The 21,846-nt window shown below is 42.5% G+C and overlaps 1 protein-coding gene and 1 long non-coding RNA gene across 8 annotated transcripts in view; one reads left to right on the top strand and one right to left on the bottom strand.

Annotated features, from left to right (window-relative positions):
* Positions 1 to 21,846, top strand: part of GRPR (gastrin releasing peptide receptor) — a 276,159-nt gene that overhangs the window by 53,446 nt on the left and 200,867 nt on the right. For all 7 annotated transcript variants that reach the window (XM_082717032.1, XM_082717031.1, XM_082717028.1 and 4 more), the window contains one exon: positions 2,925 to 3,014. The gene's annotated coding sequence lies outside the window, so the exon portion shown is untranslated. The remainder of the gene's footprint in view (positions 1 to 2,924; positions 3,015 to 21,846) is intronic.
* On the bottom strand, positions 924 to 19,338 carry LOC309856208. Its single transcript, XR_014307097.1, has 3 exons — positions 19,106 to 19,338; positions 3,847 to 3,917; positions 924 to 1,444 (listed from the first exon to the last, which is right to left on the bottom strand). It is a non-coding gene; the product is annotated as an uncharacterized lncRNA (long non-coding RNA).

Here is a 21,846-nt window from a genome sequence, read left to right as displayed (position 1 = left end):
ATGTTAGTTTGTCATGTGTGTCACATGGAATTGTTGATTATTCAGTTGGATGACCATGCCTGAATTGGAAAGAAGTAGGGCCTGGAGATATAACTAGGGGAAATTAGAGGCATTTTGTAGAATTTAAAGCCTTGAGACAGGATGCCTGGGTGGCTCAGTTGGTTAAGCAACTGCCTTCGGCTCAGGTCATGATCCTGGAGTTCCAGAATTGAGTCCCACATCAGGCTCCCTGCTCGGCGGGGAGTCTGCTTCTCCCTCTGACCTCTCCCTTCTCATGTTCTCTCTCTCAAATAAATAAATAAAATCTTAAAAAAAAAAAAAAGAAAAAGCCTTGAGGCTGGTTGAGATCATATGGGAAGTAACAGAGAAGAAAAGAGAGGCAGGGCTGAGCTCTGGAACTTTATAGGAAAAGAAGAGGAAGCCAGCAAAGGAGATTGAGAAGGTACAACCAGCGGGATGAGGAAAGCAAGAAAGGGAAGGGTCCTGGAAACAAAGTGAAGAAGTGGGTGTCAAGGAGGAGGGATTACAGACGGTGCAAAATGCTAATGCTAGGTCACTGTAAGAGAAGACTCAGCGGGGATTCAGCAATAGGAAGATCATGGGCAAACTGTGGAGAGTAGCTTCAGGAGGGTGCTGAGGTCAAAGAGATAACTGAGGTGGGTTTCATGGAGAATGTGAGAAGAAGAAACATCTTTGGGGGAAAGACTTACCTTTTGGGAAAGTTGTAGGACAACACATTTTTTAAAAATACATAATTAAATTCTTTTAGTGATTAAGCTTTAAAAATGAAATAATTTTTTCATTTATATATATTTTATAAGGATACTCTCTTACTCAATAATTCTAAGAAATTCTTTGGTGTATTTCAAGAAAACATAATCAGAGATTTGCACTAAGATTGGCCTACATCTTCAAGCACAAGGATGCCTATGGCCTTGACACGGGCCATAGACTTACTTGGGCTTCCTCACAGCATGGCGGTTGGGCTCCCAGGGCAAGAGAGCCAAGTGAAAGTTGCATACTAGTATCACCTGGGGGGACTTTCTAAAAAAAAAAAAGAAAAGAAAAGAAAAGAAAAATGTCTGTCTTCAGCTTCCAGAAATGCTGATTTCATTGGTCTGAGATGGGCCCAGGTATGGATATTTATATAAGCTCCCCAGGTGATTTTGTATGGTCAGGGCTAAGAACCACTGCTCCCACAAAGAGTACGTGAAACAAAAGTTTCGGCTCCTCAGGTGTCGGCTACCAGCAATGGTTCCACAGTGGTTCCTGAAGGTTCCAGAGGTTGAAGAACTGGTCTGGGACTCCGGCGGGGAGGGGGGGGCTGCTCTTGATGTAGCAGCTCGATGAATCAAAGGCCAACTGGAGATTGCCCCATCGTTCCTGAAGATATCATCTCTGCATCTGAGCAACTAATGCTCGTATTTTATGATTTGATCAGGAGCTGAAAGGAGCAGATAAAGATGAACGTTAGCTAGGCCTCATCTGAAGTACTCCCCATAGACGCCACAAAGAATTAAGATCCTGTTACTTTTTAACCTGACACAAGATGTCACCATTGCTCCTGCGCTTTTAGCAATAACAGCCTAAAGTTAAACAGCAGTGCGAGTTTGACTCCCCAACTACACAAGTTTTTCCTTTTCCCTGACCCCATGTTCCGTCCGCGAGGTTCATTAATCTATAGTCCATTCCGTTTTTCCAAGTTAAAGTATTTATTTATAATACTTACTTGATTTTCCCTCCTTACACCAGCTGTGGATCAAAATTAATATCTCTTTGTGAACACTTCGCGAAGAAACTTTGGTGGAGGGGACCGTAAAACAAGAGATGCTGACGTTTTTATAGGATGACTGGAAAATTGCAAATCATGTTCTAGTTCCACTTTACTGCTGCTTCCAGTGTTGGAGCGATCTCCTCTTACCAGGCTTAGTTGGGAGCCAGAGCGGAAAGAAAGGCATGGCCGTTATCCCAGGGTACAAGGGGCTAAGAGACAGGGTGGGTAAAAGGTCATTGGAGCACTGAAGCATCATTGGAACGGTGACAGTTTTCCCTGGAGAAAACGATATTGACCAAACTTCTCTCACACACAGCACTGTGCATGGTTGGAAGGAATTCTTCGCCAAGTCGCTTGGAGGTGAATGAAGATGGTAAACTCAAAGTGTAGCATTTGGGGGTTGGAGTCTTTAATGGGACCTTTAAGAGAGGCTGAATGTCCCTGTATTCTGCCGTTCCTTTACAGCCCCTCTCCTCTGTGTAAATATGGAGCAGCACCTAAAGAATATCCATTTGAAGTGGTGCCTAATCATGACTCTGCTGTAGGTTTTCACACCATGTTGACTCAGGCTTGTGGAATTACAGTGATTAATATCTTTATTTTCCAATTTTTCTATAATGAGTATGAAACTAGAAAGAAAAAGATCTCAAAACAACATGAACTATATGCATTAGGACTCCAACTATATGACATTCTGGAAAAGGGAAAACTATGGAGATAATAAAAAGATTGGTGGTTGCCGGTGGTTGTGTGTGTGTGTGTGTGTGTGTGTGTGTGTGTTGGTGGGGGGATGATGAATATGCAAAGCACAGAGGGTTTTTAGGGCGGTGAAAATACTCTTCATGACATGTATCCGTCATTATACATTTGTCCAAACCCATGGAATGTATAACACCAAGAATGAACCACAATGTAAAGTATGGATTTGGGGTGATTATAATGTGTGGGTTCATCAGTTGTAACAAATGTCCACTCTGGTGAGGATATTGATAGTGGAGGACACTGTGGATGTGTGGGGGGCAAGGAGAGATAGGAAATCTCTGTACCTTCTCAAATCAGCTGTGAACTCATGGCTACTGCAAAACAGTTTTTTTAAATTTTTTTTTTCTTCTTCTTCTGTTTTTTTTTTTTTTTTTTTTTTTTTTTTTAGGTAGGCTCCATGCCTCTCAACCCCGAGATCAAGACCTGAGCTGAGATCAAGATTCTTAACCAACTGAGCCACCCAGATGCTCCTAAAATAGTAAGTCTTAAGAAAACCCCATGATCCAAAGATTGGTAATGAAGAGAGATGTGCATGTGTTGTTAAGAAAATGTTACTATCGTTACTTCTAGTCCATCTGGAGGCAGATGTAGCTAAAGCTCTGGGTTAGTCGGATCAGGCAGGAAATACATGACCCATTCAAATTAGCTAATTGGAAGAGAATTTTAATGAAGAATGTGTTTTTAAAAGTTTGGGGAGAGTGGAGAGAAATCCTAAGGGAGAGCGTGGTGCTTGAGTATAGATCGCTAGAGCTGTCATCACTCTTGGGTGTGGAGTGCGAGAGGAGAGAGAACTTGGTGGACAACCCAACTGGAGTTATGACCTTCATTGGAAGCATGTAGACAGCCTGTGGGGCCAATGCACAGGTAAGAGCTGTGACAGCAATGCCCTGGTCTCACTCTTCCCTCTGACTCTACTCTCTGTTGTTTGGCCAATTCAGCTAAGACTGTCAGTGGGGTCCATATGAGTCAACTTTTGAGGTTGCTCAATGGTGAGGAGCAGACAAAGAGTAGATCTGAGGGGGAGAAGGAAGATGTACAGCAATGCTTTCTTTTAAAAAAATTAATTTTTATCATACAACTCTATAAACTTATATGGTTCCACAAAGTTTTCAATGAAAATGAGTCATCTCTTTCCCCACCTTCCTCCACCCCATCACCCACTTCTAAGAGTCAACCACTGTTGGTTCTATTAACTTTTTTTCTGGGATTTATCTCTTTGTTTTAAATCAACACTAAGAGTTCGAATTTGTTTTCTAATTTGATATTATTTATTAATTTATTTCTACAGAAACTGAGGATTTAAATCTTACCCTCACTTCCCCTCCGCATCTCACGCTGAGTTCCAAAACACATATGTTTATGCCATCCTACCCTCCAGTTCCTGTTAGAGCAAAATTTAAAACGTTAGATCAGAATTCATTGTTCCTTATAGGACTTTGCAATTTTTATGCAGAAATAAATTATGTAGTATATAATCACTACATTTCTTTTCTTGGAAAACATTTGTTTTCTCTGGAGCTAACGATTGCATAATTCTCGGCCTAGCTTTCTACTTATCTTTCCCTAATTCATCCCCAAACACTCAGCCAGAGGTGTCGGTCCCCTCTGAGTACACCAAACATATGCCGTAATCCACAGCTTTGTTTTCTGTTTGGAGTTACCGTTATTGGAGGCCTTCATCCTCTTTTCTCCAATATGAATCAGTGATTCTCTGAGTTCACTTCTTAGCTGTGTGGGATTTTCTTCACCCTCATCCTGGCAAAAGAGCTTTCTCTACTCTCTCCTCTGTGTGATGCCTTTTCTTGGCCCTTTATCTTCTTAGTTTACTCTCTCAGTTTGGTGGGGCACATCTACTAATTCTGATACCCAATTCCAACATGGAGGTGGGGTTTCTACCCTACCAAGTCACTCTTCAACACCAGCTGGGTGTCCTACAATTCAACTCAACTTTGACCCTATCTACAGAACTGTCCTTTTGGCTTTTTATGGAGGCTTCATTACATAGATATGGTTGCTGAAATCATTGGTCATTGGTGATTGAACACCAGTCTCCAGCTTCTCCACTTCCCTCCCGAGAGATTAGCGGGGGTGGGACTGAAAGTTCTACTCCTCGGATCACACGATTGGCTCCAGCCCTCATCCTTAGGTCCTTTCCAAAAGTCACCTCATTAACATAACGAATGACACCTTTATCTTTCTCATCACAGGAAATTCCAAGGGTTTGAGGACTCAGAGCCCGGACTGAGACGAAGACCAAATATATATATCCAATAAGACATAAGAATAAAAAATAAAAAGAAATAATAAATATAAATAGCAACACCCCAGGTTTTGAGACCTTACATGTTTTTGAGACATTACATGTTTGGAAATATTTTTAAACTACCATCGAAACAGATTGATGAGATGGCTTGTATATAGAGTCCAATGTCAAAACTATTTTTTTCAGAATTGTGATAGCATCATGCCACTGTCTTTTAGACAGTCTACTTCTTTAGCTTTTATTTGTGAGTTGTATTTTTCCTCTGGAAGATTTTAGACTCTTCTCCATATACCCAGTGCTCTGAAATTTTATAGTAATACCTTAGCAAGTGTAAGGTGCTTAGGCACTAGCCGGGCCCCTTATTCTGTTCTGGGAGATTTTAATTATTTTTTTTAATTGTTTTCTCCTCTTCATTTTTATCTTTCTTTCCAGAACTTTTACAATACAATCTTGAACCTTATAGATTGATCCTCATATTTTCTTTTTTTTTCTTGCATTTTTATTTCTTTCTTTTTCTATCTATTTAGCTCTCTGTAAAATTTCTTTCACTTTATCTTATAACTTCTCCATTGATTTATTTTCTGTTATATCTTAATTTCGAAGAACTCTTTATTGCTTCTTAGACTGCTTTTTCTTTCTTTCTTTCTTTTCTTTTTTTGTATAGAAAGCTGTTCTTGTTCCTTGGATGATGTAATTTCTTGTACTGTTTTGGGATATTATTTATAGTGAGGTATAGTTTATCTCTACTCTCTACTCTCTGCATTGTTTTTGTCTTCTTTGAGTTCTTTTTTTCTTTTCCTTTCCATTTTGGTTCTTTGTCTTCTGTGTTACAGACTTTCTTTAAATGAAAATTCTTGACAGTCTAGGAGTGAAACACTTTAAAGCTTAGTTTAGTGGAAACTGTACATTAGTTGGGCTTGACAGTTGATGGACCTTACCATATGTTGATTAAGAGGGGGCTTGGATGTTGCACTGGAGAACGCCATATGCTAGATGTGTGAGTGCTTTCTCGGGGATCATGATCTTACCTGGGAAGGAAGTGAGTGGCTGCTGGTATTCTCAGAGCCAAGTAGGAGAAGGGGTTGGGAGCCTATCACTGTTCAGAACGTAATAACTCAAGTAATCCCTCTGGTTTTAGTATAGCACTCCTGCCCTCAGCGATGGCTATTTTTTGGCCTTCTGCAAGGAAACCTTCAGAAACACCTGGTCCTGCCAGTTTCTGAGTGTCCCTGGGATTCTGCAGCTCAAATTGACTTTTTCTTGCCGCCGCGACCTGCCCCTGAATCCTCATGGACACCTACGTTTTCGCTTTATGCTAAGTCATTTACCACCTAGCCATCTGCTTCCCAGCTTTCAAAATTTTACAGCCATCTCTCATTTGCTGTCATCTCCTCTCTAATTCTTTCTGACCTCTTAGCCTTACTAGAAAATCATTTTTCCTACCATGTTGAATCTGAAACCTCCCAGGCATCATTTTGTTTTGTGTCTCAACTGAATGAATGGTCAGGAGAAACTGGGGCATAAAGTAGCTCAGCTTCTCAGGGTCCCTCTTTCCCAGGCAGTCGCTTGCTGAAGACCTTAGGAGGCCTCATTTGCCTTTATAAACTTACTTTCTTCTTGGCTGTGTTGACTCTTTCTAGACATATGGCCCATTACATCCGCTAAATTACGTATTCCCCCATTACACTCAAGTCCAGTTCCCTTATTCCTCAGAGGACCGCAGGCTGGCCCATGATCAGTGTTGAGTTGAATTAATTTCTACTCTATTTATAGAAATGTGGTGACATGTCTCCCAAGGTATAAATAGAACAATGGGTGTTGACAAGATTTTTTGTAGCCATGGACACACTGCAATTATTCCTGCATACTCATTGTGTATCCGTGTCTGAATGATAACAAACAGGGCTCTTGCTGCTAGCACACATTTTACAGTAAGAACATACAGCCCATTATTATCTTCTCATGAGTCAGGTTTCATCTTTCAATTTTAAATTCGGCCATGTACATTTGAGAGGACCGAGTCAGTCACTCTTCTTGGGTAATAGTTGAGAATTCACAATGAGAATAATAATAGTAATAACAATGATGACAACATTATAAAAACCAAATATTCTGACACCGTTATTTCTAAAAATAACTCCATGATGTAAGCAAGCATTATCCTTAATTCCCACTTGACAGATGAGGAGACATGAGCCTCAGAGATTTCCATTTACTGCCCGAGATCCCAACATAAATAAATGCCTGAGATTCATAACTAGGCTATCATCAGACATTTGCTGGATACCAGCCTTGTCTCGGGCACTGAAGATACTGAGATGAACTGCATACAGTCCCTGTCCTCAGGTTGCTTACAGATCCCTCAATAAATGCACAAGTGAATAAGGAAAGACACGCTCAGGAATATGCACCGGAGATAACGGTGGGCCTGGGGATGAGGTAGACAAAAGAAAGTTCCTAAATCGCATGTTGATTTCAGTGAGCCATATGGAAGAGACCAGAGAGAGAAAGGTTTCAGATCGAATTGGTTGGGTCATTATCATAAAAGAGTAGTTTGGAAAGCACCTGACAGTAGAGTCACCAGCTCTCTGTGGTCCTTCTAGGTCATTTACTTGGATGTAACATTTGGGAGAATATTTGCAGAAAGCGATGATCAACATGGTTTTACACCCTTCAGGATTGTTTTCAAAGTATATGCGTTCCACGATGGCTCTGTCTCTAGTAACACTATCTAACCAGTTCAGTGAATATTCCACTTTATGTACTTAAATTGATTGGCCACTCAGTAATTTACATAATTTCACACTCTATTTCTTCATTTATAATAAAGTATGCCGTAGACATTTCAAGTACAACTTAGAAAGAAATTTTCAAAGCTTCTGAATGTGTAATAAACCACATATATTTCTTTAATATTTTCTTTCCTTTAGGGTTCTGGCACCCCCTGAGTTAGCCATACTCCATTTATAATGATACACTTGGATATAACTGAAACCCCTCATATCACTCAATTTCAAATAACCAAAATTCACCTCTGGAAAATATTCTACAATGTTTTTCTGATGCCAGGAGGCAGATTTGAGTTGTTCATTTTAAAAAATACATGTTAAAGCCACTGGGTTTTGCATCCAGCTCTCTCCCCTCTTTTTTACGTTCCTTTCTATAGACTATAAGCATAATATTTAATATGTTAAATTAATGTTGTGGTTAAAAAATACAGTCTCCAAAAGCCTTAGATTCACTTAGTATAAAAAAAAATCAGTATAAAACTACAGGCTTGGGGAAGTATTTCCCAAACTCTTCCAGATGTAGAGTCACATTGGATTTGATTTCCATATGGTTTTATGGGTTCCCTGGAGTGATTCAGGTGCCAAGGGAGCTGTGACAACAATGCAAAGAGTGATGGGAAAGTTATGTCATTTCAAGGAGTAGAAGGGAGCAGTATTCACTGGGGAGGCCTTCCACTGGGGATTAGGGCGGTGTATGACCAATAGCTCCGAGTACTTATGAGAATAGGTGTGAAAATTAAATCTGGCACCAGAAGCTCTTGAAAACCAGCCTCGGGGTTGGGATGGACCCATGTGTATCTCTGCACAAGGCTTCACTTCTTGTCCTATCCCCTTTTAAAGTTTGTACCTAGTCCCAGCTCTCATCTGCCACAAGGAGACTTTACTCAGGAAAAATTGTAAATTAAAATTAAATTGTAGTTTACTACAGTTTTTTTTGTGGCAACCTAACATTGGCCTTCGCTGATAATTGTACCCATAAAGCATTTGCTTTTTCCATTAGTGAATAAAAGATAATGCTCCTAATCTTGATTATCTCGTGTTCTATATTGAAAAAAAAATTCACTCCAGAAGATTCACCAGGTAATGTGAAATTCATAAGAATTTTGTTACAATAGGAAAATGGCAAAATTGGACAAAAGCATTTGGAATAGCTTCTTTATTCTCACTGGTATTTTCATGGCAGAAGATACATAATTTCTTCTTCTCCAAGGAAAATGTATGGTAATTTTGCCCCAGAAGTCTACATGCTAATTGTATTAGACAGACTATATCTCTAACATTGTCATTCCATTAGAGAATTTGCAATAAATCTTAATGATACATGCAAATACACCAATCTAATGGTTCATTATAAAAGAAATGACTGACTGTTACCATTCATTTCCAGCAATTTATATGATTTCTCACCGCCTGCTGGTAAAAAGTTCCAGAAGACAGGGAATTCAATTTTTTTTAAAATTTTTTAAGAGAAAAGCAAATCAGAGTGAAAAGGGAAGACGAAGAAAAAGGATTGCTCTTTTTTTTTTTTTTTTTTTTTTTAGGATTGCTCTTTTTTTAATGTGTCTGCATTAAAAGTTTTTTAGGCTTTCGTAACCTGGCATAATTCTGAGCTTTTTGATTTGAAAACTACCTAAAAATAGTTATGTATAGATATTTTTCTTTTGTTTACTTTGCTTTGGCATTCTTTTTCATGCCCTCTTCCGTGGAGCTATCTATACAGAGGCAGAAAAACAGGACAGTAGGGAAAATCTGGTTAGAGAGGAGAAAAAAAACCTTTGAAAGGGTTTCCTTCTTCTAAGAAATCAATGGAATCATCTCCCGCTTCTCATCTCCCCCCGTGAGTCATCTTCCATGTGAGAGATCTGAGCTCCTTCTTGCTAGATATGACTTATGTACATAAACAATACTGGGGTTGACCGAGAGTCACTTATAATAGCAAATTATAAATTCCTGGCCCGGGTCCATATTTTAATCATCTGTGCAGTTGCAAGCCCTAGCACAAGGTAGCACCTCCGTTGAACTCTCTTTCTCAGATAGCATCTAACAAGCCAAACCAATAGCCCAACCCCTTTCACGATTTTTATCCCTTTATAACCTGTGATAACTTGTAGCAGGCAGGATGCCTCTACTGGGGGGAAGTAACAGATACGTACTCAAAGAAATATGCACTAGGGATAGGGATGGGATTTTTGAAAAATCAGCAAATTTCATGCTTTCGTATACTATACGGAAAGACCACAGATGGAGAGGTTCGGGATTGTACTGGTTAGGTCATAAAAGTAAGGGTAAGCCCTTGATGCTAGGTATACCAGCTTTTAGTGGTCCTTCCAGCTCATCTGTTTGGACATGTTTGGGGAGATGTCTGCAGACAACACTATCTTGGCATAAACATGGCAGAAGATGTGCACCGCTGTCATTTCTGAATTTCCATGTCCTTTGTTCAGATGGCCAGGGGAGACTGACTTGTGAATTTGCGAATTTGATCCCAGATCCGTTCTCATAAGAGAGAACCAGGTCTGCTCGGCTTCAGTAAATTTCTACCCGTGACCCAATATTTAAGGGCCAGCTGGCAGGTTAGGTAGTCATAAATATGACTCAGGGACCACTCTTTTTTTTTTTTTTTTTTTTAAGATTTTATTTATTTGACACAGAGAGAGATCACAAGTAGACAGAAAGGCAGGCAGAGGAGGAGGGGGAAGCAGGCTCCCCGCTGATCAGAGAGCCCGATGCGGGGCTCAATCCCAGGACCCTGAGATCATGACCCGAGCCGAAGGCAGAGGCTTTAACCCACTGAGCCACCCAGGCGCCCCTCAGGGACCACTCTTAACCTGGGAGAGCAGTTCTCACCGAGGGGAGCTGGTAGGCTGGGCAGATAGCCTAGAAGGCCTCTTATATAATGAAAAAAAAATTAATTTTGCCCAGAGAGGAAAGAAAGTACAAAATGAATAGGTTATATAGACAAGGCAATCAATAAACAATATCTGCAAATTTATGGAATAATTGCAACTGAGTTCGGTCAATAGCTCTCATGAATAGAATGCACATTCATCGGGTAGCACAGGAAACATCTCGTCAGTCTTTTTTAATTAAAACTTTCTTTTCAGAACCAAACCTAAGAAATGGCTATAAAAGAATACCTGCTTCTAGAGGAAATATTTATCCCTTTCTTCTATTAAAACAGTTGGGGCATTTTCCTGCACAGCTAAAAGAATTCATTTTTTTTTAAGATTTTATTTATTTATTTGACAGAGAGAAATCACAAGTAGACGGAGAGGCAGGCAGAGAGAGAGAGAGAGGGAAGCAGTCTCCCCGCTGAGCAGGGAGCCCGATGCGGGACTCAATCCCAGGACCCTGAGATCATGACCTGAGCCGAAGGCAGCGGCTTAACCCACTGAGCCACCCAGATGCCCCAAAAGAATTAATTTCTCAGTCTCCTGTGTAGCAAGGTATTGCCAGTGAGTTGGAGGGTGAAATTGTCTGCCTGCAGTAGGACTTCCTAGAAAAAGGTGGGATTTTTTGGTTTGTTTGTCTACGAAAGGGGTGCACAGCTGGCATATGTACTTTATACGTTTCAGTCCTTCCCCTTCATCCTGCTTGGAACACAGACATGATGAGTGGATCCCCAGTGGCCATTATGGAACACGAGGTGAACTTGAGGATGGCAGTCATACTCTAATATTGAAGGAATAGAAATATAATAGGGGACTGAGTCCAGGATGATACCGTGGAGCTTCCCTGCTTAGCTATAGACTTCTTTTACATGGAGTGGGAAATAAACATCTTAGTTAAACCATTTTTATCTGTGGTCTCCATAACTAGCAGCTGAATGTAGATCCTAACTTGGTTAAAGAGGGAACACTGTGTGATCATTTGATGATGACTGATAAAACCAAAATTGATAACAAGACCCATCACTGAGATTAATTTGCTCTGGTCCTGAGCCATTATGTTTCCATAGTGGCGAAAATCTATTAAAACAAAATGATAAACTCATGTCACCTTTAAAAAAAAAATCATTCTGTGGGTTTGGTAGTGTGCTGTGCTCTGAAGCTTAAGAGACTTAAGAATGAGAGATGAGATAATGCAGTCCCTCTTTGCTAGCTCTAATGTGGTTGAAAATATGAGGAAGTGGGGGTGCCTGGGTGGCTCATCCGTTGTGCGTCTGACTTTTAATTTCAGCTCAGGTTGTGGTCTCAGGGTCCTCGGATGGAGCCCCACTTTGGGCTCCACGCTCAGCAGGGAGTCTGCTTGAGGAGTCTCTTTTCCTCTGCTCCTCCCCCTGCTCTCTCTCTCTCTCTCTAAAGTAAATAAATAAATCTTAAAAAAAAGAAAATATGAGACATTGGAGAGAGGCTCTACCCCACACAGTGTTCAGAAAACAAGGCAGACCTATCTCAGCCATCATGAACTTCATGAACAAGGAAAGAGGGTCGCGGATTATTTGGGAGGGCTTTGTAGGCTGAGCCTGGAAATGCGGTGATGAGGACTTCCTGTCTATATTCCGTTGGTCAGGAGGCTGGGAATATAGTCTACTTGGGAGCCAAGGAGGAAATGCAATTGGTTTTGGGGAACAATTAGCCAGTTCCTACCCCAGCCACATAGAAGAGGAAATGTAAGGAGTAATGGGGCCTCGGTTTTCTCAGAAAGGGGAGTTTCTTTTTACAGGGACGGTTCCATATAGTGCTTTTTCTTTACCAGGACTCTGGCTGTATCACTTCATTAGAAAGTATAAATTTTTAAGGGGATATAGAATATAATAAAATATTTTATGGTAGTTAAACTGTCTTAACACCACTTAATTTACTTGGAGATTTGTTATGCAATCAAGTATTCCCAGACTGCTTTGAACAGATTGCAAAAGCTGCCTGATCAAAATTCTCATTTCTTATTTATAGGCAGATTATAGTTCAGATCCAGATGTTGAATGGGGGAGCAGTTAGGAAATTTTATCTTGTGCTTCCTAGGCGTGTCAAGTGAAAAGATGAATTGTATTTTCTTTTTAAATGCACAAATAGATGGTTATGAATTGGACCCTGAATGAAAATATATTTAGGATCTAATCGAATTTCTATGCATTTAAGTACAATAAGGCTATTTTATAAATTCAAAATAAAATTATTTCAGTATCATAATGTTCTGTATTAAACATCACTCAAAGATGGAAATTCTATTTTTAACTGTGCATTTAATCAAATCAACCCTTTACTCTGAATATTGCTGATTTGGGGGTGGGGTAAGGTGGGGAAAGGAACATGTGTAAAATGCTCTCAGTAGCATTTCATTTAACATTTTCCTAGAATGTCAGCCTGTCTTTTTCTGACTTGTATTAACTATCTGGCAATTCCAGCTGCTTGGTAACAGTTGTAGGATACTATTTTCTCCAGATTGCTAACTACCGCACGAGACCACACAAAGTCAGAATTAGATTAAAAAGAAAAAAAAAATTTGCAAAAGGATAGCAGAGTAGCCAAAAGCATCACTTTTTCGTTTCGTTTCACGATACCTGCAGTTATATTTGCCAGTAGCACCTTATGGATTCGGTGTTTTAAATTCAGAAAAGATCTTAAAGGTCAACTAGTCCAACCTTTTCATTTCACAGTTGAGAGCACTGAATCTCAAAAAAGCTGAAGGTTACATACCTAATTAGTTACATGGCCAGGTTTCAAAGTCAAGTTCATCTATCCATCCAACCAACTAATATTGAGTTCCCACTGTTCAGACGCTTGATGTTGAGGATACAATGGTGAATAAAACCAGACGTGGTTTCTGTTCTTGTGGAAGAGACAAACACTGTGTATCGAGAGCGTATACCAGTGGCTGACCTTGTCTGGTAGGTGGGGATGACAAGGTGGTCTAACTTTATGTCCTAAGATTTAAGCTAGCTGGGAGCTGAAGTTTGAGTGTGCGTGAACCAGGCAAAGAGGAGGAAGACTACACCACGGAAATCCGTGTGCTCTGATAGAAGTAAGATGGCGTATTTGATGAGCTGGAAATAGACCAGTGGAAGTGGACTGCAGAGAGCAAGTGACAACACGATTTAGAACGGGGCTGAAAGATAGGCAGGGGCTGGAGAAAGAGAACAGCTGTCATCCTAGTGAGTTGGTGTGAAGATGTGAGGTTTGGGCTTGAGCTGTCCTTTTGCTATGGTGAGGGGCTAGCCAGGGGACCAGCATGAAAGCCCTGAATGTGGAGCCAATGCCATGGAAGGCTGAGAAGAAACTAGAAGAAACCAGATCCTTGGTGGCATTGCATGAGCTGCAGGGTCAAGTCTCACCTGAATGAAGAAATACTGTGGGACCACTTAGTTGTAGTTTTTATGATTTGAATGAAGTTAAATTGGATTTTTTGGGGTCACTTGTAACCAAAAATGTCTCTCTCAAGTGGGGAGTCGGCCAAATTAAAATGGCAACCATTGGGACGCCTGGGTGGCTCAGTTGGTTGGACGACTGCCTTCGGCTCAGGTCATGATCCTGGAGTCCCGGGATCGAGTCCCGCATCGGACTCCCAGCTCCATGGGGAGTCTGCTTCTCTCTCTGACCTTCTCCTCGTTCATGCTCTCTCTCACTGTCCCTCTCAAGTAAATAAATAAAATCTTTAAAAAAAAAATGGCAACCATTGTGATGTTGATGCTTGTGTTTTTTGTTTTTTCAGTAATTAATGAATATTTGTTGAATTGCATGCACATTTCCAACACTGTATGGATGTGTGGGATGCTTTTTTTTTTTTTTGTAAAGATTTTATTTATTTATTTGACAGAGATCACAAGTAGGCAGAGAGGCAGGCAGAGGCGGGGTGGGGGAAGGGGGAAGCAGGCTCCCCACTGAGCAGAGAGCCTGTTGTGCGGCTCTATCCCAGGACCCTGAGATCCTGACCTGAGCTGAAGGCAGAGGCTTAACCCACTGAGCCCCCCAGGCGCCCATGCTTTCTGTGTCTACTTAAATCCAACTCATCCTCAAAGCTCAGGTTAACCTCCCTACCTTTCAGGAAGCTGAACAATCACCTTCATCCCCTTTTTGACTGCTTCTCCCTTCCTCCTGGTCCATGAGTACTGTGACTCAGTCTGTGTGCTCATGTATTTTACTTGTGTCTTTAACAACGATCCCCTCCCTCTAACCATTTTTTTTTAAGATTTTATTTATTTATTTGACAGACAGAAATCACAAGCAGGCAGAGAGAGAGAGGAGGAAGCAGGTTCCCCGCCGAGCAGAGAGCCCGATGCGGGGTCGATTGCAGGACCCCGGGATCATGCCCTGAGCCAAAGGCAGAGGCTTCAACCCACTGAGCCACCCAGGCGCCCCGGCAGCCAACATTTTTGATGACCTTAGCTAAAAGTCATACCTCATCCCTCAAATTCTGCATGAATAAGGACCAGTGTCAGGATTTCTTGCAAACAATGGGTTTTTCACTAGCTCCTCATTGATCTTTCCTTTCTGCCCCAGTGCCTGTACTTCCTTCACCTTTGAGCACCGGTCTCCTCCCACTGAATTTGAGTTTTTGTTCCAACAGGAAGCACCTTGGTGTAACAAGAAGCCGAGGTGCTTCGACCTGGGCTGCATCTTTGTCTCAGCTTCAAGTTGTTCATTTCCTCTGGCCGGAGCCGAGCCCTGCCTCATCCACCCCCCCCCCCTCGCGCAGGTACAGGGCCTGCCTCTTCCCTGTGTCTGCTACAGAGACAGTCTCCCAACCTCTCCAACCCTAATCTTCTTTCTCTCTTTCTTACACACACACACAGAGACACCGTTTTTCAATTTCATATATGAAAATATAAAATTCTCTGTTTGTCTAACAAAACAATGGCGAAGTTTAAAAAAGCTGTAAGAATTCTTACAAGCCCTGATAATAGGGGTCTGTTTTATAAGTTTTTTTTTTTTTGTTTTTTTTTTTATCAGAGAGAGAGAGGGGAGAGAGTGAGTACAGGCAGACAGAATGGCAGGCAGAGGCAGAGGGAGAAGCAGGCTCCCCGCTGAGCAAGGAGCCCGATGTGGGACTCGATCCCAGGACGCTGGGATCATGACCTGAGCCGAAGGCAGCTGCTCAACCAACTGAGCCACCCAGGCATCCCTAGGGGTCTGTTTTAATTGCCTCCTTTTCACCCCACCGGTGAGGGAGGAATTTTCCACTCTAGGGTTCTGGGGACGGCTGAACACGCAACACCCAGCACTGGGTAGATGAGATGGACAGCAGCTTATGGGTCACATATATTCAGTCCGGGGGAGGACAGTGCCACATGCCATGTAGGGTTACATGGGGGCTGCATTCAGGAGCAGAGTCAGCAGCCAGCGGGGCTGTGAGAGGCAGGCTCTTCGGTGTCAAGAGGGTGAGGTGACCCATGGTTCCTGTGGGAGGATGTGATTGGCTCATTTGGATAGTTCTAAAGGCTGGCAGGGAAATGCAGCCCACCGCTCAGGGATATGCAGGAGCTGCGCTCAGTCTCTGTCTAAGGAGAATCGTTTGGCTAGAGGTCATTATCCCCTAGAGCAGACTCGGGAGAGGATCTCGTATGTCAGCCATTTCCTGATTTTACCAGATGTCAAGGCAGCACATAATACTAATTTTAGGCGTTACACCACCAGGTCTCTAGTTTAAAAAAAAAAAAAAAAAAGAACAAAACTAAGTGGGGCTAGTCTAGCTCTTTCTGGCTTCTTATTTATGTCCTCAGTGTCACATTGGGAGTAAACTCATTCAAGTAATTTTCTTTCTTTTGGGACAATATATCGTCACTTTGCTATGTAAGCCTTTGGGTTGGATTAGAGCATGTTAGAGGTCCTTGATTTTGTGCTTGCCCTAAATTTGAATGATCAGGTAATAACAGTGAAAAGGATCGACTCTATACACTTAACTTTGAAACTCTTTGCCTGCGCTCTTAGCTTGGGTTCCTTAGAAGTAGAGCCTGAGGTAGAAAGTCAGGTGTATGGGAAGTACTGCGGGGGTGTTCCTCAGGCATAACCTGTGAGAAGGGAGGAAAGCAAGAAGGGAAAGGAATGAGGAAGCTGAACAAGGGAGTGATCGCCTTTCCTTAAAGAGAGGCTCTGAAATGCAAGGCATACCTCTGAGTTATTCCTGCCTTGAGAGAAGAGGGTCCCTTTTGCATCCCATATGGGTTGGTTGTTGCCTGTGGGCCATGGGGTGGACGGTAACTTCAAGGAGGGGATGGCTACTCAACCCGGGGCAGTTCTGCAGAGAAGGGGGTGGCTGGGGTAGCCGACATTCTTTTCAGCTGGGAATCCAGCTGGAAGAAGACGGAGCGCCGCAGGGAACCAAGCAGAACCCCCGTCTCAGCTACTCCGTATTACTGAACTTCCGTTGGTGTCCTCAACAAGCGCTGAGAGGCAGATGTTATGACGGCTCTCTTTTTCAGGTGAGGACATTGAAGCCTAGAAAAATCATGGCCAAGTGAAGTCAGTTTTCCAACCCATAGAGTCTGCTGTTCATCTTTAGAACATTACAGAAGAAACAGGCCTGAGAATTCTGAAGTCTCGTCTCGTTCTTCATATTAGCCTTTTAATTAATGATTTGATTCATAAAATATGCATCGATCACTATATTGTGTAGAGTTGTCTTACAGGCGTGTTTTGCTGAAGGGCCCGAGTTACACTGCATCCCCTTCACTGGAGGCTTTCATGTTGAAAGACCCTCGGGCCCATTTTGTCCAACACTTCAAATGATATAATTCACTACGCATACCTTGTTAGATTCAGTCTCAAACTGTCTGATGAGTTTGTTCTAAAGTCATCCATGTGAATTATCGGCTCATAAGAGATGTCTTTAAATGAGGAACTGTAACGATGGCTCTTCATTTAAGTCAGTAATTAAGGAATATCATGGAGAACGACATTATTTCAGCTGCCAGCATTTTACCTTTCTATCTTCAAGCAAATAGCTTGAAAGAGAGAGGCAGGTGACTAAAGATATTTCTGGATAAGACTGGACAGCTACGGGCAGCTTTGTGGCTCAGTCGGTGCATCGACTCTTGGTTTCGGCTCGGGTCATGATGTCAGGGTCATGAGATCAAGCCCTATGTCGGGCTCTGCACTCAGCATGGAATCTGCTTGAGGATTTTGTCTCTCCCTCTCCCTTGACCCCTCCCCCCCCTCATGCTCTCTCTCTCTCTCTCTCTTTCCTTCTCTCTCAGAAGACTGAACAGTTAGCCTTCCTGTGTTTGTGGTACAAAAGGGAAATGGCATGAACCATGGATTCTCTGTGAAAGAGGGAGATTCATCTTCTTAAGACTTTACCCTATTTTTTTTTTAAGATTTTATTTATCTATCTGACAAAGAGAGAGAGAGGGAGAGAGCACAAGCAGGGGGAGCAGCAGAAGGGCAGGGAGTAGCAGACCCCGTGCTGAGAAGAGAACCTGACGCAGGGCTCAATCCCAGGACCCTGGAATCACGACCTGAGCTGAAAGCAGATGCCCAACCAGCAAGTGCCCCAAGACTTTACCCTTTTGTTTAAAAAAATGGAATGCGTTCTCATCAGCAGTGATCTATGGGGAGAAGATTGCTAGGTGTGTCAAGTTTAAGTCATAAATTTTCCAAATTTTTATTTTGTTCCCTCTTTTTTAAAAAGACTTATTTATTTATTTGACAGAGATCACAAGCAGGCAGAGAGAGAGGAGGAAACAGGCTCCCCAGTGAGCAGAGAGCCTGATGAGGGGCTCGATCCCAGGACCTTGCAGTCATGACCTGAGCCAAAGGCAGAGGCTTTACCCCACTGAGCCACCCAGGTGTCCCTATTTTGTTCTTTTTTTTTAAAAAGATTTTATTTATTTATTTGAGAGAGAGACAGAGTGGGTGTGAGAGAGAGAGAGAGAGAGAAAGAAAGACAGACCAGGCCGCCCTTATTTTGTCCTTATAATAGATACTATATCACACGGCTTAAAATTCAGACCGGTTGGGGGGCACCTGGGTGGCTCAGTCAGTTGAGGGGCTGCCTTCAGCTCAGGTCCCAGGATCCAACCCCAGGCCGGGCTCCCTGCTCAGTGGGGAGTCTGCTTCTCCCTCTGCTTCTCACCCCACTTTTACCTACGCTCTCCCAGTCTCTCTCTTTCAAAAAAAAAAAAAACAATAATAATCTTTAAAATTCAGAAGGGTGGGGTGCCTGGGTGGCTCAGTCGGTTAAGCTTCTGACTCCTGATTTTGGCTCAGGTCGTGATCCTCAGGGTTGTGAGATGAAGCCCCGTGTGGAGCCCAAGCTCAGTACAGAGTCTGCTTGAGATGGTCTCTATTTGTCTCCCTCTGCCCTGCCCCTGCTCTCTCTGTCTCAATAAATAAATGAATAAGTAAATAAAATCTTTAAAATCCAAATAGTAAAAAGTCTTTCTGTCTTATCCTGCGGTATCCAGTTCATTTCTCAAAGGCAACCAGTATTGTAAGTTTCTTGGTTATCTTTTCAGAGATGTTTTATGAATATTCAAGCAGGTGCATGTAAGTATTTCCTAAGATCTTTGAAAAGTCAGTGCAGAGGGTAGAAGTAGGAAAAGCCACGTATTAATTACTTAGGATTGCCATAATATATTACCAGAAACTGAGTGGTTTAAGACAATGGAAGCTGATTCTTTCACAGTCCTGGAGACTAGAAGTCCAACATCAAGGTGTCAGCAGGGCTAGTTTTCTGGAGCAGGGCTCCATGGAAGAATCTTTCTCTGCCACTTCATAGCTTCTGGTTGTTGCCAGCAATCCTGGGCATTCTCTGCCTTGTAGACACATCACTGTAGTAGCTGCTTCTGTTGTCCACTGATGTTCCCCCTATGTGTTTCTGTGTTCACATTTCCCTCTTGTTATGTAAGGATACCAGTCACTGGGTTGAGGTCCACCCTGACCCATTATGACCCCATTTTAACTTGATTACATCTGCAGAGACTGTATCTCCAAATACCATCACAGTCACAGGCACTGAGATTTAAAACTAGAGCATATCATTTTAGGGGACACAGTTCTACACACTTTTACCCATAATGTTATATTTTCACAGCTTTAAGCAGCCTTTGTAGAGAAGTAGAGATCAGTTCACCTTTAGGACATGGAGTGGAGTTGAGAGTTGTGTCATTTGGGGAAAAATAAATACCCAAGTGGACCTTTCTCTGTCATAGACATGACACAAAAACCCACAACAATAAATGGAGACTTCTATTATTTATTTATTTAAAGTGATTTTATTTATTTATTTCTTTTCAGAGAAAGAGATCACAAGTAGGCAGAGAGACAGGCAGAGAGAAAGAGGGAAGCAGGCTCCCAGCTGAGCAGAGAGCCCCATGTGGGGCTGGATCCCAGGACCCTGAGATCATGACCTGAACCAAGAGCTGAGGCTTAACCCACTGAGCCACCCAGGCGCCCCTAAATGGAGACTTCTAAATCTCCAGTGACATCAAGAAGCCTGGATTAGAATGAGTGTTTAAATTGGTGAGGGTTTTTTTTTCCCCTTCAACTTTTTTTTAAGACTCATTTATTTTAGAGAGAGAGTGTGTGCACACAAGTAGGAGGGGCAGAGGGAGAGAGAGAATCTCAAGCAGACTCCATGCTGAGCACAGAGTCTGACTTGGGGCTCCATCCCATGACCCCAAGATCATGACCTGAGCTGAAACCAAGAGTCAGAAGTTCAACAGACTGTGCCACCCAGGCGCCCCCCCCCCAACTTTTTTTTGATTCCTATCTATAGTAAGAAATGTGTCATGACCCTGCACATCCAAATGTTGGAATATACATATATATATATATGTATATATACATATATATATGAAGACATAACTGGAACAAAGATTTGCTCCATGAAACAATATGTTCATCTATTGTTTGAAATGAATTTTGATCTTTTCTGATCTACCCTTCTTCATTTGTTTTTTTCTCAGGACTGCTAATGGGTTGCCACCTAAAGTATGACTAACACTTCCTGATGATTCGTTCTTCCCTAAGAAGGGGCTATAGATCTCAGTGCCTGCATGTCGATTCTTACTCTCATGGTGAGGTTTGTGTATGGCTGGAATAAAGTGGAGGACTAATCTTCACCTCCCCAAGGAGGAGTGAAGGGCTGTAAAAGGGAAGTGAACCCTGGGGTGCCTAGATGGCTCAGTGGGTTAAAGCCTCTGCCTTCGGCTCGGGTCATGATCCCAGGGTCCTGGGATCGAGCCCCGTATCGGGCTCTCTGCTCAGCGGGGAGCCTGCTTCCCTTCCTCTCTCTCTGCCTGCCTCTCTGCCTGCTTGTGATCTCTGTCTGTCAAATAAAAAAAGAAAAAAAATCTTTAATAGAGAAAGAAATGGCTCTGGGACCTCTGATTTCAGGGAGAAGAGCCAGATCAAAGACATTTGTCTTGGTGGAATGGAAAGGAAGTGGGAAAGATGATGAGTAAGGTTAACTCCGTCAAGCCCTGCTGAGGCCAGTGAAATTGGCAGAGGTGCTATTTGGACTGGTTGTGAGCTGTTTCAGTCATTGTAATGGATGCTATTGGTACCCACCCAGACTGGTGTCTAAGGGCCTGTGGCCATCCCAGAGCTGCTGTGAGTGTTGTTTGCCAATGGTTCCATAAGTGCCTCTTTCTCTGGAGAATTCTCCTCAATAGAACGGGAGTCTCCTCATCTGGGAAGTGATGTTACCTTATCCCCTGAGTGACAATGGCCAGTGACTGACTGGCATAAAGGTACAAAGGGCAGGCTCCTTTGCCTTCAAAATACTACTGTCCTCCGGGGCAGCTGTACTCTAGGTTCCCCGTGGGGTCAGGTTGAAGCTAAACTCCCAGGGAGACCTCACGATTACTTCACTCCTTCCTCTGCCCCGTCCTGCTTCCTTCCCTCCCCCTCTCTCTTTTCTAAGAAACCACATGCTCATGAAGTCTCATCTTAGGTTCTGCTTCTAGAGAACCCAGCCTAAGACAGTTACCTCTGTTTCATACCTTCCTCAACTTACAGTTTTATTATTACTTATAATATCTTCTGATGGCCACAAGCTGCAGTCTTGCATTTCACTTCGGAACTTAACAAAGGGGATCAGATTCCCTTTTCTTTGTATGTGGGGGGGGGGGAGTCAAAGCCTAGACTTCTCGTGACAAATGAGATGGGACTTACGTTGTTGGAGCTTGGGGATCAGGAGCAAATCGATTTCATCTTGTCTGCATAGACTGTTGTGAATCAGTTTCCTATGGCTGCTGTAACACACTGCCACAAATTTGGTAACTTAAAACAACATGAATTTATTATCTTGTGGTGGTGGAGATGAGAAGTCCGAAGTGGGTTTGCAGGACTGTGTTCCTTCTGGCTGCTCTGGGGGTG

The sequence above is a fragment of the Mustela nivalis genome (genome assembly GCF_964662115.1).
Source record: "Mustela nivalis genome assembly, chromosome: X".
In the NCBI taxonomy this organism is placed as follows: domain Eukaryota; kingdom Metazoa; phylum Chordata; class Mammalia; order Carnivora; family Mustelidae; genus Mustela; species Mustela nivalis.
Note: the sequence above shows the minus strand (reverse complement) of the source record. Positions and strands in the feature narration are given on the sequence as shown.